The sequence below is a fragment of the Electrophorus electricus genome, chromosome 6 (assembly GCF_041902795.1).
Source record: "Electrophorus electricus isolate QZ-2024a chromosome 6, ASM4190279v1, whole genome shotgun sequence".
Taxonomy (NCBI): domain Eukaryota; kingdom Metazoa; phylum Chordata; class Actinopteri; order Gymnotiformes; family Gymnotidae; genus Electrophorus; species Electrophorus electricus.
In genome coordinates, this window is record NC_137502.1 from 4,686,574 (window position 1) to 4,703,376 (window position 16,803).

Consider the following 16,803-nt stretch of genomic DNA (forward strand, 5'->3'; position numbering starts at 1 on the left):
TTCATCTGTGGTAGTATAATTTTAAATCCAGCAATTTTATGATTAAGTAAATTGACCTGTTCACAAACCTCTGTTCAGATATCAACCATTCAGATATTTATTTGATTTTCATCTAAGTTCCCTTTAACCTCTACTGACATTTGAGAATTTCTAAATTGGTAGTTCACCATTGACATGTTTATGACTGATGTTTTCCACAACTGTCCAAACGACAGGTCCAACAAAATGTCCCAGGAGTAAAGTGCTCTACATTCTCCGCCATCCTGACAGGAAAATGACAGAAAGTGGGTGAGCAGGGGAGTAAGGCTGAAGCTTGTGTCCCTGATCACCGAAACCCCATGAGGAAATGTTATGTTTAGGAACGGAGAAAAGCAAGCTCACAAAATGGTTTTCTTGCTGACAGTATTTAACATATAACCTTTTGTCTTAATATCCCCACAAGAGTGGCAAAAAATGAGACAACTGTTGGTGATTGGAGGAGCCCTAGTCCCTTAGTGCAGAGGCACGGCAAAAGAACGAGACAGTAGCTGGTGCTTTAAAGTGTCAGCGCTTTTGTAGCGGTGACTAGTTTATGATGCTGATGTCAAGCATCTTACTCAATGAGGCCTTTGTCCCGGTCTGGGACCAGGGCAGTGAGAAAGCTGCCCACACTTAGTTGGCAGGCTCATCCATCTTATCCTCTAGGACTCGTTGTCCCCTTTGCACTGAAACTCTTGTGTATTAAAGATCTCTGGGGTTAATGTGCTGGAAAACTGGCTTGCATTTTCATAGGAGGAGACCAGCTAAATGAAAGAAAAACATCTTTGGGATGAAAGAAGGAGAGAAGGTGAGAGAGAGAGAGAGAGAGAGAGAGAGAGAGAGAGAGAGAGAGAGAGAGAGAGAGAGGCAAAAAAGAAATATCTGGAGGAGTGATTGGAGAGGGCAAGCCCTGAAGTCTTGCATCCTGACCTCGATAAAAAAGAGAAGCCTCTATGTCACTCTGGAGACAGTCTGGCAGCCTGGGCAGAGTGCATTTCCATCCATTCATCATCAAAGTTCATAAGCGGTAGTTGTTACTGTAGAAGTAGTGACCCGGTCACTATGTGCATAGAGACATATTATCCATAAATCTATGAGAACACCAACGAAGGGCCAAGAGAAAAAGAGGGGGAAAAAGCCCCCAAAAATCTCAACAGCACTTGATATGCATAGTTGCGTTGATAGTCATTTTTTCATCAGTAAGCAAAATTAACATCATAACTTTCCTATAACCCTTTCATGCCTTCTCTCGGTTTCTTTGTGACTTTGTCTGTAAGATTGATCGGGCTAGTTTAACTATGCTGCAAAGCTATAGCTCACCTGGCTGCCTGACATGCATGAAGTCAGTATTGGATGCATCGGTCCAGTCAATAAGCTATGAGTGTCCGGCTCAGTGGACATGTTTATGGGTGTGGGAGGCTAATTAGGGGAGTCTTCCCAGGCTCAAGGAGAGATACACACAACAGCTGGTCAACACTGGACTCTTGTACTTAGGTCAATTTTGTGGTAACCCCAAAGCACCCCCAGGATAGCTGCAGTTTCATAGAGGCCACTTGACATAATAGCTGACCCTAAGGCATATGATTTCTTAACACTGTCTTTACTGAATGCATATTGGCTAACACTAAAACAGCAAGAAATATTTAGCAGTACAGTGCACCAGAGTAGATTTGATATAAAAAGACAAGGTTGAAGTCTGGTTGGAAGCATCTGTGTTCTCTGTTGATTTTGATACTTTTCAGAGAAGAAAACTTGAATATTGGTCTGCTCCTCATGTTTATTAAATTATCTGTAAATGAAAAAAAATAAAATAAAATACTAACAAGGTCAAGGCCAGTAATGGAGTCCTGTGTTTTGCATTTTTTAAAGATCACGTTTTTAAGATTTTCCAAGTGCAGTCCCCCAACCTGTTTTTTTTTCTTCTTAATTCTCTTTCAATAGGCTTAGTCGTCATTACATGAGCCCTGACACACAGCAAGGCTAATAGTCTAAATTTGTTGCTTCCAAAAATGAAAAGAAGACAAGCTGAAAGCACACATTCCCTTGAGGACTTCAAGTCAAACATCGGCCATTGACATCCAGCTATCTAAAAGCCTGCTTCTTTCGCTTCTCTGTGCCCCCAGGGGTCAGAAAGTTTCAGTCCCAGAAGTCTCTTAACATGCAGATGTTACAGTAACATAGCCAGGAAACCATGGCCAAACAGCACCTCTGACCTGCTCGTCAGCTGATCTAGATTGGCCTCTTTTGAAATGGACTCTCCGCTTCTATAAATTACCTTCTTTTCCCACCGTCTTGCCTTCATTCAGCCGGCCCTGCCCCAGCCATTCTCCAGCCCAGGGCCTTGTGGTCAGCGAATAGCAGTGGCCCAGTCGCTGCAGATCTGACCCTGTGGCTCCAGGAGGGTCAAAGGCCTCACAGTGAGGTCAGGGCTTCTCTTTGTGTCTCTTTCCACCAAAGGCTTGGTGATGAATGGAGAGCCCAGGGGAAACAAAAGCTTTCAGCAGAGACAAGCAAGCATGGCCTATACATCAGCGCCTGCACTCGCTGCAGTTCTCCCCTTCGTAGCCGTGGAGGGGGAGAAAGAGAAAACACCCTCACTTTCTAATTGATAAAGTCAGATCTGGAAGGGAAAACACGGGTCCACAAAGTGACCTTAAGAGAAAGGGAGCTGGAAATAAGAGTATAGCGTGGAGGCTAATACGAAATGAGGCAGTGGACTCAGGACAGTATTGGATCAGTCCCTAAGTGAGGTACTGAGAAGACACACAGTAAACAGGACGATTAACAGGGTGATCATCAAATAAGCAAAGCATACTTGCTTCCTGAGCTACTGTGTTCAAAGAAGAAATAAAGTACTGGTCTCATAGGAATGTCAAAGGTTGTTCAGACAAATACACCCCCCTAATACCTTCATGGCGGTTTTAAGTTGAGGTCAGTGACAGAGGTCTGTTTCACACCCACAAGAGTCTCACTTACTGATGACCCATTTCTTCTCCCTTGACTCGCATGACCTGGGAGCACAGCCATTCAGCGCTGAGTGTGTGTGTGTGTCCTTGGCTCAGCTCCTACTGCCCTCGTGATCACGATTATTCAGAGTTCAGGCTTTGCTGTACATGTCTGGATGACTGTGAGGCCAGGTCATAATGACACATGCTCGCTCACTCGCTCTCTCTCTCTCTCTCTCTCTCTCTCTCTCTCCCCCTCACTGCTTCTATGACTGGCAGGACAGAGAAATGTAGTTTTTTTCTGGGAAAGGATATTCATCACATCATCAAAGTCTATCACAAGTAGGGTTTCCTATACACGCACTCCGTGTGTGTTTTTTTTTCTCAGCTGCAGCTCCACGTTTTTTTCCTCTGCCATTGCATTTGACCCTTGTAAAACTGTATCAGTAAACTAATACCACGACACCGATCTACCAGCTCTTTTTCTCCCTGTTTTTTCAGCTTTTAATGTGTTGCAGATTCCAGAGGTCGCTGGTGGCGGGGCCATTTTCAAGCAAATAGCATGTGGTGCGGGGTCAGAGTGTGGAGGCCCGGTGGGTGAAAGGTTGAATAACTCGAAGGAAAGTAGTAAGCATTTGAGAGGAGAGATGTTTAACAGGTTTAGACTTCTCTGGCTCTCTTTTGTTTCAAGTTTAAGAGGGATTTTTTTTTTTTTTTTTTACCCAGGCCCTCGCTTGTCATTTTATTTATATTCTAGAATTCTAGTGACTAGAAAACATGCTTATCTTTGAATTTCTCACATTACATTTACAACTGGTGTTGTTTAATGGTAATGGGTTTAATGGTAATGGATGTTTTAGTACATCGACTTTATAATACTGTTTTCATTATCTAGAACCCAGTTGCTGGAAGAAATGCATTACTATATTTTTAACAAACAACATCACAAATGTTTGATTGCTGAGGGGAACAGATCGCAGTTTCTGCAGAGTTCAAAATGCAGGTGTTTAGAGCGGAATGTATACTTTTCCCCCAAATTAGGCGTTGAGGGCTCAGGGAGAGAGGCAGGGAAATTAGTGGAATTACTGGTTGATTTTAACCAGATGATTGCTAGAGTTGGACACCAGAGAGTTTTCATTAGAGGGCCTCATTTAAAGACCTGCTTTGGCATTCCAACAGATGGCCAAACCCCCCAGGTCTTAAAGTTCACCTCAACTTCCAGTGTCTGGGGAAACACGGTGTCTCCAAGTTATAGACTACCCTTTATCCCCTATCACACATATAGATGTAATTTGTATAGTGACATTATTCCTGGATGTGATACTTAAAATGAATAGTAGCCTGGAGGACATTCCTTCATTTAGTTAACTCATTACCTGTTGCTCATTTTTGCTATTTGTTTTCTGATAATTTGCCAAATTATTAATAATTCTTTTCTCAACCACTGAAGACTTAGAGCAATTGCCTGAACAGCCTACAGTGTAACAAGCATTATGTATTTTATCTTAACATGTATAACAGAACAGATATACATTGATGAATATGTTATAGTATATCTTAGGCAAATTGTCAAGTAACTAATATTTCAGAGTGAGAATGGGCCCTAAAGTTATTGATAATTACATCACATTCCTTTTAGCATGTGATGTACTGCTTCACACCCTGGCCCACTTCTATCATAAACACTTGCTCAGTGTAAGAATACCAATTGTATTCACTGGGAGGATGTAAAAATGAAATAATATCTGAAGAAATCTGAGCGGTGAGGTAGTATAGGCTAGAGCCATGTTTCCACCAGAGACAACATAGTAAACTAGCAGTGACAGTGCAGCAAATGATTCCACCCACTTGCCTGTATTTGAAGTTAGCCCATATTTTTACCCAACTTTTATTACGAATTATTTATTACAAATCAAACATTGTCTGCTGTTTACAACACACTTGACACAAGTAAACTTGCAAAACATCACGTGTTCTTGGTTTTCTTTCCTCTTTCCTCCTCTGAATAAGCAGTGGTTTTCCCATCTGATTTACAGTAGCCTCAACCAAAATGAATGGGACCTTAACACTTTTTTTTTTGCACTGGAGCTAGTGGAACCTGGAAAAACTCCCAATGACATAGCATCATCAACAGACTGGCAGGCTAACTACTAAATACAGCAACTACTAAATACAGCAACTACTAAATACAGCAAATGTTTTGAAGGCTTAAACAACTTAACTAGTAGTCTGTCACTTCATAGCATGGTAAAAATAACATAACATGCTCAGAGGAAACAAAATGACAAATTTCCTTTAGTCAAACCCAATATACAGGCTGGATACTGTCTTACAGAAGGCTAATAGCACACACTTTTTATTGGCAGTGACTAGAATTTGCGATGTGTTTAAAAGCTTCCTTTGCATTTTCACATTAATAGTTTAGCATGTCTTTTAAACTACAAAAGGAAACAGTTTAAAAATGGTAGCAGAAAATCAAAATGCTGTCAAGGTCAACCTACGTCTATTATGTAAGCACTGTTAAATTTATAGGCTGCTGTCCAACAGCTGGTAGCTGAGTTTGTTCTTACAGTTTACACAGATAAAGTAACTGGCAGTTATATAATCTTTTTAATGCAGTAAGCAAACAACTAAACATCAGCCAGTTTCTGAAGATGTTGAGTAAGTTCCATCAGTGTCATAGGTAGGATTCTCATTGTGGTTATTTTTGATGGATTGTCAGCCATAGATAGATGGCAATATGGTAGACCTTTTGAAGAACTTTTTGGGGGGGAGATTACAGCGATTGGTGTACAGGGTCGAGGCCAGCAGAACACATACTGTGCCTTCATGTCTGTTATAGGCTGCTCACTTCAAAAACTGTACCCTTGGAAAAGCCTGGAGAAGACCTGCTCTTGATGACTGGTGTGTTTCCTCAGACACCATAAAGCATCTATCTGGTGACTGTCCAGAGTATAATTCTTTGTTCAGATAACAGAGTGGTGAGACTTATTAATAGAAAAACCTGTGAGTGACTAGTATATTATAATAATGCATTATATTCTGATACATTGGTCATCTGTTTCCTTCTGAACATATTCAGTCCATCTTGGAATGTGTGTAGAAGACACCAGGCCATTTTCAAGAAAAAAAAGTATTATTTCAAGAAAATCATCATTTCATTTGAGAAACGAAGACAGTGGAAATCTACCGTGCATTAAGGGACCCATAACTTCCCATTAAGGTGCAATAGTGATTAGACCTGGTTAATGGTGAGGCCAAACAAAGTTTGTCTTTAAAAGGGCTAAAGGACAACTGATAAGACCATATTCATTTTTTTTCAGTTTGCTTCCATTCCTCATAACAGCAATGTGCATTCATGCTTTACCCTTGGATGCAGTGGGCTTCACAGCCACAGCTTTGCCATAAATGTCTGAGTTCATTATGTAGCGTAGAGCTACTGAAATTTGGCCAAAGAGGTCCTCAATTAATTTTATGGTAACTACTAAGGTGGTAGTTTTGTGAGGTTTAATTTTTCAGTGTCTCTTGCCAAAAGGTTTGATTGGTGACTGCTGGTTCTCCTTGCTGGTTCATGTTGTGATTATCATTCATGACTTTTTGGCCTGTATGAAGTCTGTCTCACATTTCCCAAATATCAAAATGCAGACTGTCAGACCTCTTCTAGCTAACACATCCTTCTAATAAGCAACCTAATATGCACCTCAACCTAATATGCATGTGCTCATGCATCTGTCTTTTTAATTGTGATTTACTTAAAGCACTTTTTCCCTTGTGTGCGTCTGCTGTAGGTTTCTGTATGGTGCCAAGACAGTTTGAGTTATTCATTGCTCCAATATTGATTGCTCTTCCTTTTTGGCCTGTATGTCTGATCGAGAGACTTACTGGTCAAAATTGCAACCAGCAGTCCAAACAAGAGTGTGCCTTAAGTCTGCCAAACTTCAAAACCCACCACTCCCCACCCCATTAATTTTCCTGTGTGATAAATCAAATCTCAAGCTCTGTTGTCTTGACATTGACCTTTGATCCCATACAAAAAGAGGTCAAAGTGCCCAGTGTGAATTGTAAAAAATGGGCAGCTATGTAAACACCATCAATTGCCACACTGTAAGAGAGAGCAAGCGAGCGAGCGAGAGAGAGAGAGAGAGAGAGAGAGAGAGAGAGAGAGAGGGATACACATCAACTTAAAGAATGCTTCAGATGTCTGGAAATCTGAAGGTTTAATGGTATTTCATTCATCAAATTGTCTGGCCTGGGTAATAGATGCAATAGCTTGAATGTTTAAGTGGAAGCAACTTGATGACGTGCACAAACACAAACACACACTCCACACACACAAGCGGTTTCCCTGTGCTCTGATAATATGGTGTGAAAAATTAAGTGGTATGAGATGTTTCACCTTGTTTTCCCACACTCTTGTCTTAGAATGAAATATGCAATTACTTCAAAGTGGTTTTAAAATCTTACAAAAATCACGCATATAACACACAATAATTATTTTATGATGCTTCTTCCTGTCTTCTTCAGCTCTCATACTGACACACACTTGCTCATACATGCATCCTTATGAGAGCAAAAACCCTCACACCCCTTATAACTGCTTGAGTGATACTTTATCTGTAATACAAAGCTTGGCGCACAGTAGCAGGCTGGTCATATTCACTGCTCCTTTCCTACTGCTGCTGCACTTTGAGGCCTATTTAATGGTCCTGTTGGCTTGTTATTGTTTCCAGCTCATTACTTACTAATGCTAAGGTACACAAATCCACAGGTTGCGAATATGTTCACCTATCAGGTAAACGTGTCAGTAAACAGTGGACCTGGATAGCAGAGCCAGGTGGGTGGAGTTGTGGGCACTGGGATCTGGGCTGAGTGCTGCATTGCTTTGCTAAAGCCACTACTTAGGCCCTTCTCATCTGGAAGCCTGCTGGGCCTGACGGGCTGTTTGTTTGTTTGTTTGTTTTGTTTTTTTGTTTTTGGTGGGTTTTTTTGCTTGGCCCTATCTTTCTGATAAGAGGTGACAGTAGAATTTGGGGCCTTGAAAGGAGAACTTCGCCCAGAAACAAAAACATGCCTTATACTGAGAGAAGGACAGTGTAGATCCGGTAGCATGATCTCATTTATATGCTGTTTGTAGCTTTGCCAATAGTCTCATCAACCTTTGTTTGCAAAGCGCCTCTTCATTGTCAGTGGAACATTGTATAGTGTACTTCTGTTACCATGATATCATTTTGCAATCCACCCCCTCTCCCCTAATAAACAAATAAGTAAAAAAAAAAAGTTTGCATGGTAAAATTTACATTTTTAGTTTATAAAAATACTTCATTAGAAATGCAGAGTTTTTGTCAATTTTTAACGTTTATAAACATCAAAAATCAAATGTAAAAGAAAGCTTTTTTTCTTCTTTACAAGAAAAAAAAAACAGAGTTAGCAGTCAGAGTCGGCCTCTGCTACTGTAAACCAATTGGAAAGCATTTAACGTTCCATCCATTAGGTTTCAAATGAACATCCAGAAAGTCAGTCTATCCCTGCTCTTATTGACTGGAGATAATAAATAGTCTTTAAATTGTCCCTGAAATTGTGTCCAACGGTGATTACAACCGGAGCCATGCTGTGCTTGTGTACAATAGAGAGAGAAGGGGGAGAGGGAGAGACAGAGGGATGGATGGTGAAAGGGAGGGATTGAGGAAGAGAGAAAGAGGATAAAGAGAGAGCGAGGGAGGTAGAGAGGTGTGCGGGTGCGGGTGTGGGTTTCTGTGTGCGCACGTGCAGCTTCCTTTAATCATTGGACTACATGTTAAGTGTAGAGCGTGCGTGTGTGTGTGTGTGTGTGTGTGTGTGTGTGTGTCTGTCTGTCTGTCTGTCTGTCTGGCGGTGGAGGCCCATGCTTGTGCAGTGCTCTTTCACACATCTCAGTCAGGATTTCACAAGCTGTCACTTCTCTTTTGAAATCCAGTGGGGTCTCTCCCTTTGACTCCCCTCTGTCCCACAGAGCTGGGGAACAAGCCCCCCTTTCACAATGTCTTTATTATGGACCCGTAAATTCTTCTCCCAATTTTTTTTTTCCTCTCTATCTCGTTCCCTCTTTTTCTGGAAGGTAACAAGAAAATGGCTTAGAACTGATGAAGACCAGCAGCTCGGGAACTATGCAATGATCACTCAAGGGGTCGTTCTACACTTGCCATGATTTTTTACATTTTATTTCAGTTTATTATAGGAGATGCAGACTGCCACCTCAAGCTACTTTGGCATGAGACGGTGGGTGGGGGTAGGGGGGGTCGAGAATGGCGACTTTTCCCCTATGGACAAGCCTCGGTCAGGCAGGTCCCACAGGACGAGGCAGGGGGCTGTCATGGTGCGAGCATGGCCGGCCAAACACAGCCGTGTGTTTGACGGGACCGCCGATAAGGGGATGCTGACACATGATTTACATTTTTGCTTTATCTGGTGCCTGTGTGGAATACAAACACGCCGCAGATAGAGAGATATCTACGAGAGGTGCCTCACAGTGAGGCTCTTGCAAGGGGGACCCAGCTCTGAAGGCCCATATGCGGGAGGTTAGAAACTTGGGTCTCAGCTCTGGGAGGTTTCGACACATTGTTAATCGGTGTGTAATGAGGAATTTAAGAACAGGAATGCAAACACACTGAGTGTCCAGTCGACAGACTGAATGTGAGTGGTAGTGCATAGTGTAAGCCAAGGTGAATAGGTTTAAAATAAAAATGAATTCAGACTGTAATGTCGCCAGTGCTGGTCAAAGGGCCTCCAGTAAGTGTTTTTCATCATGATGGCTTTGCTCTTCGAGAAAGAAACTTGACACTGCCAAATTTGCAGGAATATAAAACAGCAAGGAGTGTGTGTGTGTGTGTGTGTGTGTGTGTCTATATATATATATATATATATATATAGTCTCATATTTGAGAGACCAAAGTACAAATAGTAAAAATTTTATATATGTTAAAAAAAATTAATAATTCTTTTTTTTTTTTCTTAAACTTATGTTCAAGATTTGTTGTCTCGGGTTGTATAGGATTGTGTCGTGGCTTGGCAGGTCATGTAGGGGTTAAATTGCACTCAGATCCAAGTGTCTGCTAATGATCTCATTATCTCCCAGATCCACTTATGGGACAGTTCCAGGAACATGGGCCATGTCTGTGCAGCTCAGCACTGCAGCACCACACGAGACCCTGGATCAGCTGCACGGTGGAAGAGCAATCCCTTTCTCGACTATCATGGACTGCTCCTCTGAGGCGGAAGACTTTTCATTTTTTCATGTTTTCTTTTTTTAAACTCCGATCATCCTAACTTTAAATTTGCTAAATTGTAATTATATGATCATCTGTGACAATCCTTCCTTTAAAAAAAAAAAAAAAAAAAAAGACAAACAAAAAGAATCAACCAAAAAAAGTGCAAGGTATACTTTTTCAGATCAGTTTAACAGTAAGCTTAAACTTGAAGATAAAAATGTTAAGTGATGTGTTATTTTAACAAGTCATGAAGAGGAAAAAACACACGGCTTTGTTAAATGAGGGGAAGGCGCAACAACATAATAGCACTGATAATAGGACCAGGACTGCTGTACTGGAGGTGTGTAATAGGACCAGGACCATGGGATGTGGTGGCTTCACAACAAAAGTGGCATTCATTGCCACTGAGTGTGCGTGGAGTCGGGCTGCATGGGGGTGAGAAGCGCCGCTTGCTCCATGGTCTTCACCCCTTTGGCCCAGCGCGGCCATCCCGCTGCCAAACAGGCCATGGCGCGCAGGGCTGCTGGCTGCCGAGGAAGCGTCTGATCCTGACAGAATGCTGGGGCAGGGCCGTGCTGCGAGGGGCCGGTGTTGGGCCCAGAGTCGCGCCAGCTGCAGCCTGTCTTTGAGGAGGGGACGGAGAGGCGGCGCGTTGCGAGGCCTGGTGAGCGTTGGCTCGTAAACTTTCCCCCTGCCTCTCCCTTTGATTGTCCTTGGACATCTGCCTGGCCCTCCCGTCAGGAATGCGTGGCAGCTGTTTGCTGCGAGTGCCGTCGCCGTGTGAACGCAGGCCTGCGCACGGGCCTCGGCTTAATGAATTGAGGGCGGCCTAACCGGGCTGTCTGGGACACACCGGGTCCCCCAGTGCATAACTCAACCTTGGGGATGACAGGCAAGTGGGAGGGCAAAGAGGGACTGGGAAATGTATATTATGGAGGTTAACCATTTGGCCTTGCACTCTAATTGGCTTAAATTGTCTCGCGGCTGGATTTGTGTGTGTGTATGTATGTGCATAAGCTGGGGGTGGAGAGCAAAAGTTCAGCTAAATGTTCTGTGTGTGTGGGTGCGCGCGCATGCGTGGGTGCAAAAACAACAGATCACATCTAACTTAAAGTATCCTTCATATATAACTATTTAACATCTTGAAACACAGCAGCCCTGAATAACAAAGCTCAGCAGAAGGAACGAGCAAAGCCAAAGCCTTGGCAGAACGCCAGAGCAAGGAGCTCCAGTCTTGGCACTTTGAGAGCACAGAGAGACGGCACTCTCCCTCTACCTGTATCTGTTCACACTAAGACAAACACGGCACTACAGCAGTGCAGAGGCATGTGTGCAAATGAAGATTAATCATGCACCTAGCAGACACCATGCTCCAGTAGAGAGCAGGAGCAGTTTCCCATTCTTCTCGGGCTCCTGGATCAAGCACCGGTTGATACGCGTTATGCCACCATTACAAGCACCACCAACTGATTTTTGTGTAATTGTATTGCCGTCAAAATGAAGTGCATCGGTGGTTTGAGCGTGGAGGGAATTAATGATAATTGTGTGGTACAGGAGAAAAATGTCTTGATGTAAAAATGAAAGAGGGAAAGTCATGTGGCCTAAGACTTGTTCATTTGTTTTTCAACAATGTTTTATTGTACATTCTCGTAGAATTTTTCCCACATATACACACATACATACACATACACATACATGCATACATACACATACATACACAGTGTTACAAACAAACACTTTGCACCAGCAGATTTGTGTTCAGAACACACATTGTGCTGAGGGCTAAAATTACAAAGGTGTGGATATATTGAGGATGGGAAATCCCTGATGCAATTAGGAATGCTTTGATATCTCTCTTCTTCTTCTTCTTCTTCTTCTTCTTCTTCTTCTTCTTCTTCCCCTTCTTCTTCTTCTTCTTCTTCTTCTTCTTCTTCTTCTTCTCTCTCTTCTTCCTCTTCTCTCTCGCTGTCTTTTTCTCTCTCACTCACTCTCAAATCTTAAAAGCAGATGAAAGGTTATGATCCCAACTCTCAGTGGCTCTCTAAAGCAGACTGTGGGATTACTGGTAACGTGGGTAGTCCCTGCTCCAAACGAGTGAGCGGAGGAGGCATGGGGGCTGACAAAGGAAGAGGGGAATCTGCCCATTTGTTTGAAAGAGGGGATTAAAAGGAAAACGCCGTATTCAGGAGAGTAAGTAGGGGAGAGGGGATTTGGACCCTTTTTAAATGGGTCCATGAATAAGCAGTGACGTGTGTGTGTGTGTGTGTGTGTGTGTGTGTGTGTGTGTGTGTGTGTGTGTGTAAGTGTGTGTGTATGCGTATGTGCGTGAACGGGAGATGGAGAGCGAGAGTCAGAGACAGAGATGGAGAGAGAGAGAGAAAGTTGTTGTATCACAGTCATGGCTTGAAATGATTTTGGTTTGACATAGTTTGTACTTTAGCAGCCATGCGGATTAAAGTTTGCCCAAGCTGTGGCTGCTTCTTAACCTCTCACAGACTGACACTATAATTCCAAACACAAGGACAAGCATCTGCCCTTCTTTCTTGCATCTACATGCACAGAAGCTTCAAGGATTGTGAACTGCATCTTAATATACACCACTACACTGTTGCACAATTTTCCTTTGTCTCGCCTTTTTGTTTACCTATGTTTAGCGTTCAGATGAACAGAGATCAGCGGTGTGGTGCTCAGCAGTGCCCTCGGAGCTCAATATGTTGGTTAAACCTAATCAGAAAGCAGCTTGTCCCCGGCTATTTGTTTCGGGGGCCCCTGTGCTCGAGAGTTCCCAGATGTGGGGGAAGGTGGGGAGTCGATTGTTTATACAGCGGCGGATCTTTCCCAAACACACACGTTCTATCAGCCCCGCACGGCTATCTATCAAGGGAGGCAGAAGTTACAGTGCTTCCCCCTCCCATGCTCGTCTTCTCGTGAAGTCGAGGAGATGCGAAAGCCCTTCGGCTAGCAAATTACAACTCCCCCCCCCACCTGCTGCAAGCAGCGCGCTGGCGGGCCCTGTGCTCAGACGCTCAGACCTGCCTCCGATCGATCGGTTGTTGTTGCAGCTGGGCTCCGCTTGATGGTTTATTTAAGCTGCTCCACATGCTTGGGGGGGGTCGAGGGTGGAGGAGGGTGGGTGGGAAGCAGCTGAATACATAAAACAGGCTCTCAGAACCACTTTGTGGTCCGGGGGAAGAGTAAATGGAATAATAAAATCCAAATGGTTTCATCCTATTTTCTGGGCTCGTAAATCCGGGCAGTCACCGTTTACCTTTATGATCGGACGCGCACGTGGGGGAGAGACGTCCATCCATCCGTGCGTGGGGGGCCATGTGTATGTGTGTAAGTGAGAGTGAGAGAGAGTGATTATGTGTTTGAATACATATATGTGCTTTTTTTTTTTTTTTTTTTTTGAAGTTCCATGGAGAACATTCCTGGACATGAGGAAGAAGCTTATGGTTGTCTTCTGGGCAAGGTTGTCTTTTGATGAATCATGGTTTTATTGTGTTGTTTAGCAGAAGCAAAACTCTCAAAACACTGAAGCACTTTTAGCCTTGTAGTGTGAAGTATGACCTCAGCTCTTTGAATGTGACTCAGACAGCCAAGAATAGGGGTAATGAAAGCCCTGCACCAAGAGGCTTAAATACCTCATAAATGCTATCAGAGTTTTCACAGAAATCTGTATACACCAATACTGTCCCAACCAAGCATAAATAGGCCTAATCCTTCATATTTTATTTATGCATTTATTGCAGGGGGTGAAGTGGGGTGATTTTATACATCTATGAACACAAGCCTTGAGGCAAGATGCTCTTGGGGTGTTTGTTTAAGGAAACTGGCTGATGTAACTGAAGAACTGCAGTAAAAGCCTTAGCTGCAGGTCTGAAAACGCATGCTGTACAGTTCATTGCCTGCAGTAATGATGCTTTTGCAAATGACAAGGCTTGCTGCCTATTGAAATGCACTCTTGCATGGCTACACAGCCGCTGAGAATGCTTTTAAGGAACTGGAGTGCAGAGGAGTTTGCTTAAGCTGTGTCAAACACACACAAGGCTTCACCTGATCATAATGATATGGTGTCCCTGATAAGGTTGCAATGTCAGGTATACTCTCTTGCCGAAACACACTTGTTCGTTGTTCATTACTCTTGAAAGTGGAACGAAATTTGTCTTTTCATCTCACTTTATCTTTCAGTGACAGTACAGATCCTTAGTGAGGTGCACTGCGCTTTTCAAACATTCTACAGAATTACCCTCTTCAGGATCATAGCTCCTGCATTATAATAATATTAATATGATAGTAGCATCTTAGGCTTGGTCCACATCATTGAAGTTTAAACCACGAGTGCAGTCCTGAGTCTGAATCCCTGCATTTTATAGAGCAGATAAAGCTTTATGAGTAACCTCTTAAACAGGACACTTCCCCCCTCTAAGGAACTGTGCTCCATGTGCTGGATAGTCATCTAGAGAACATGCACTTTTAGACTCCGTACATCCAGTCCAAGCACGTGTGTGTGTGTGTGTGTGAGTGAGTGTCTCAGCTTTGCACTTGTGTGTGTGTGTGTGTGTGTGTCTGCCTTCCTGCATTTGAGGCTGTGTGTGTCTGCATATATGTATGAATATTTAGGGTGTGTATGTGTGTGTGTGTGTGGGGGTGGTTGTTTATCCTGACCATGACTACTCTGAACTGCAAAGGCTCAGATCTGTCAGTGAAACCTCAAGGTTGAGTTGTGACTTTTCCTCACTCTGGGGTCACAAAACAACGCCACAGCACCCGGTCTGCTTCCTTCCCATGCACCCAGGCGAGGATGTGTTCCGAACTTCCTACTGCCACAGACACTGACAGGAAGCCCGTCAGAGGAAATGTTCCACAACTTTTACTTTATCGGCAGCAGCAGAGCTTAGCCAGCTTTTCACAGTTCCCAAGTTTCAGCAGAATAAATGACTGATGACTTGGAAGCTTGTGAAGGACCTTTAGCTGCTGTTATGCAAAGTGTTTAGGTGGACAAAAATGATATCAAAACAAATGACTAGCTGTAGCATTTTAGTAGGCAAATATTCAACTTTAATGTATAATGGACAAATTGAAGACTGTTGGTTTCAATGTTCCTATTGACTAATATTTGTTTCAGTAATTTAGCACTTAAGCCATTCTTTATAAATACCTGTATTCATTAACATCACTTGACATCTGGACTGAAACTCATGACCTGAACAACTTTAAGTTTCTAACTTTCCTTCCTAAAAACAAACAAACAAACAAACAAACAAACAAACAATATCATTACAATATTACAGCTGGAAAGTAGCTCATTTGTTTAATTCCTATGTCAGTGTTTGAAAGAGAAAGCACAGTGATACAAATCAGCTTAGGAGATCATCCACCTGCTTCTGAACAGACCTGATAGCTAAATACTAAAGGAAATCATCACCATATGAATAACATTGTTACTAAACAAAGAAAAACTTAAGGCAATTGAAACATATAAGACGTCCGTCTCTTAAAGGTAAATGTAATTTCTTCTTATAGTCTTTGTATCATTAGAAGGGTAAATGTGACAGATCTATTGAAGTTCAAGACAGACTTAAACCAGAGCGTAAATAAGGACCTATAGTGGAAAAAACCTGCAGAGACAAACTTGGTTTTATTTCCTGCTATTATTACAAATGAACAATGATGTTTTGTTTTTTGTTTTTCTTTTTACAGGAAAGCACTTGTATTTTATACTGTGCTCATAGTGTACTGCTCAGCAGAGTCTCATTTAAGTTTACAATCCTGTTAAAAAGAACACTGCTGTTTTGTCCACTAACTAGATGTGAAATATTACTTTCATTTCATATACAACAATAACAGATGTAAACTGTAGGCCTTCTCAAAAGTGCAAGCGTGCGGATTTGCAGTTACGCTCTGCTGTCAATTGTCAAAACAGTTTCATTTGACTTTTGCAGCCCTTGGAAACAACAAAGGTAAGTGTTGCGAAAGAGCCAGACGCTCTGATATTTGGGATATTTCTGTAAACCCTCCAGAGACAGAACGTGCCCCAGAAAACGCTGAGGGCTGAGAAATATTACAAGAGCACCGCTGTTTATGCAGACCTCAGGTTCAGTGCAAGAAAACGGAAAAAACAAAACAAAACAGCAAAACACTTTAAAAGCTAAACCTTCACCTATTTACAGGACAACAATGTATAGGACAATGGAGGAAGTGGAATGGATGAGGTTAATGTTTAAAGAGGTTAACTGTGTTTACCACATTTTGTGTATCATTTTATGTTGATCGAGGTAACATGCACATCCCTGGTTAACTTGTTATTTATTTATTTTTGTCCGTTCTTTCTTTGGATCTCTTTTGATGGCCTACAGGCTGTCCGCTGCTGCAGGTAAGTAGCTTTAGCTCTGCTCTTAGAAATTCTGCAATTATTTTGCAATATTTATGTTGTCCCATTTAGCTTAAGAGAAGTATGTCGGAAACTGATTTTTTTTTTCTTTAAATGGCTATAACCTTGTGTTATACTGTTAAGTGCACTATTGTCACATATTAAACGTTACACATTGTAGAAGTGAATTATTTTATAAGGAACTAAACACTTTGTCTTAGAA

The 16,803-nt window shown here is 42.3% G+C and overlaps 1 long non-coding RNA gene across 2 annotated transcripts in view; it reads left to right on the plus strand.

Moving 5' to 3' along the window:
- Positions 1–16,550: 16,550 nt before the first annotated feature.
- Positions 16,551–16,803, plus strand: part of LOC113573998 (uncharacterized) — a 36,317-nt gene continuing 36,064 nt past the window's right edge. For both annotated transcript variants that reach the window (XR_003410275.3, XR_003410274.3), the window contains exon 1: positions 16,551–16,583. This is a non-coding gene — a long non-coding RNA (uncharacterized LOC113573998). The remainder of the gene's footprint in view (positions 16,584–16,803) is intronic.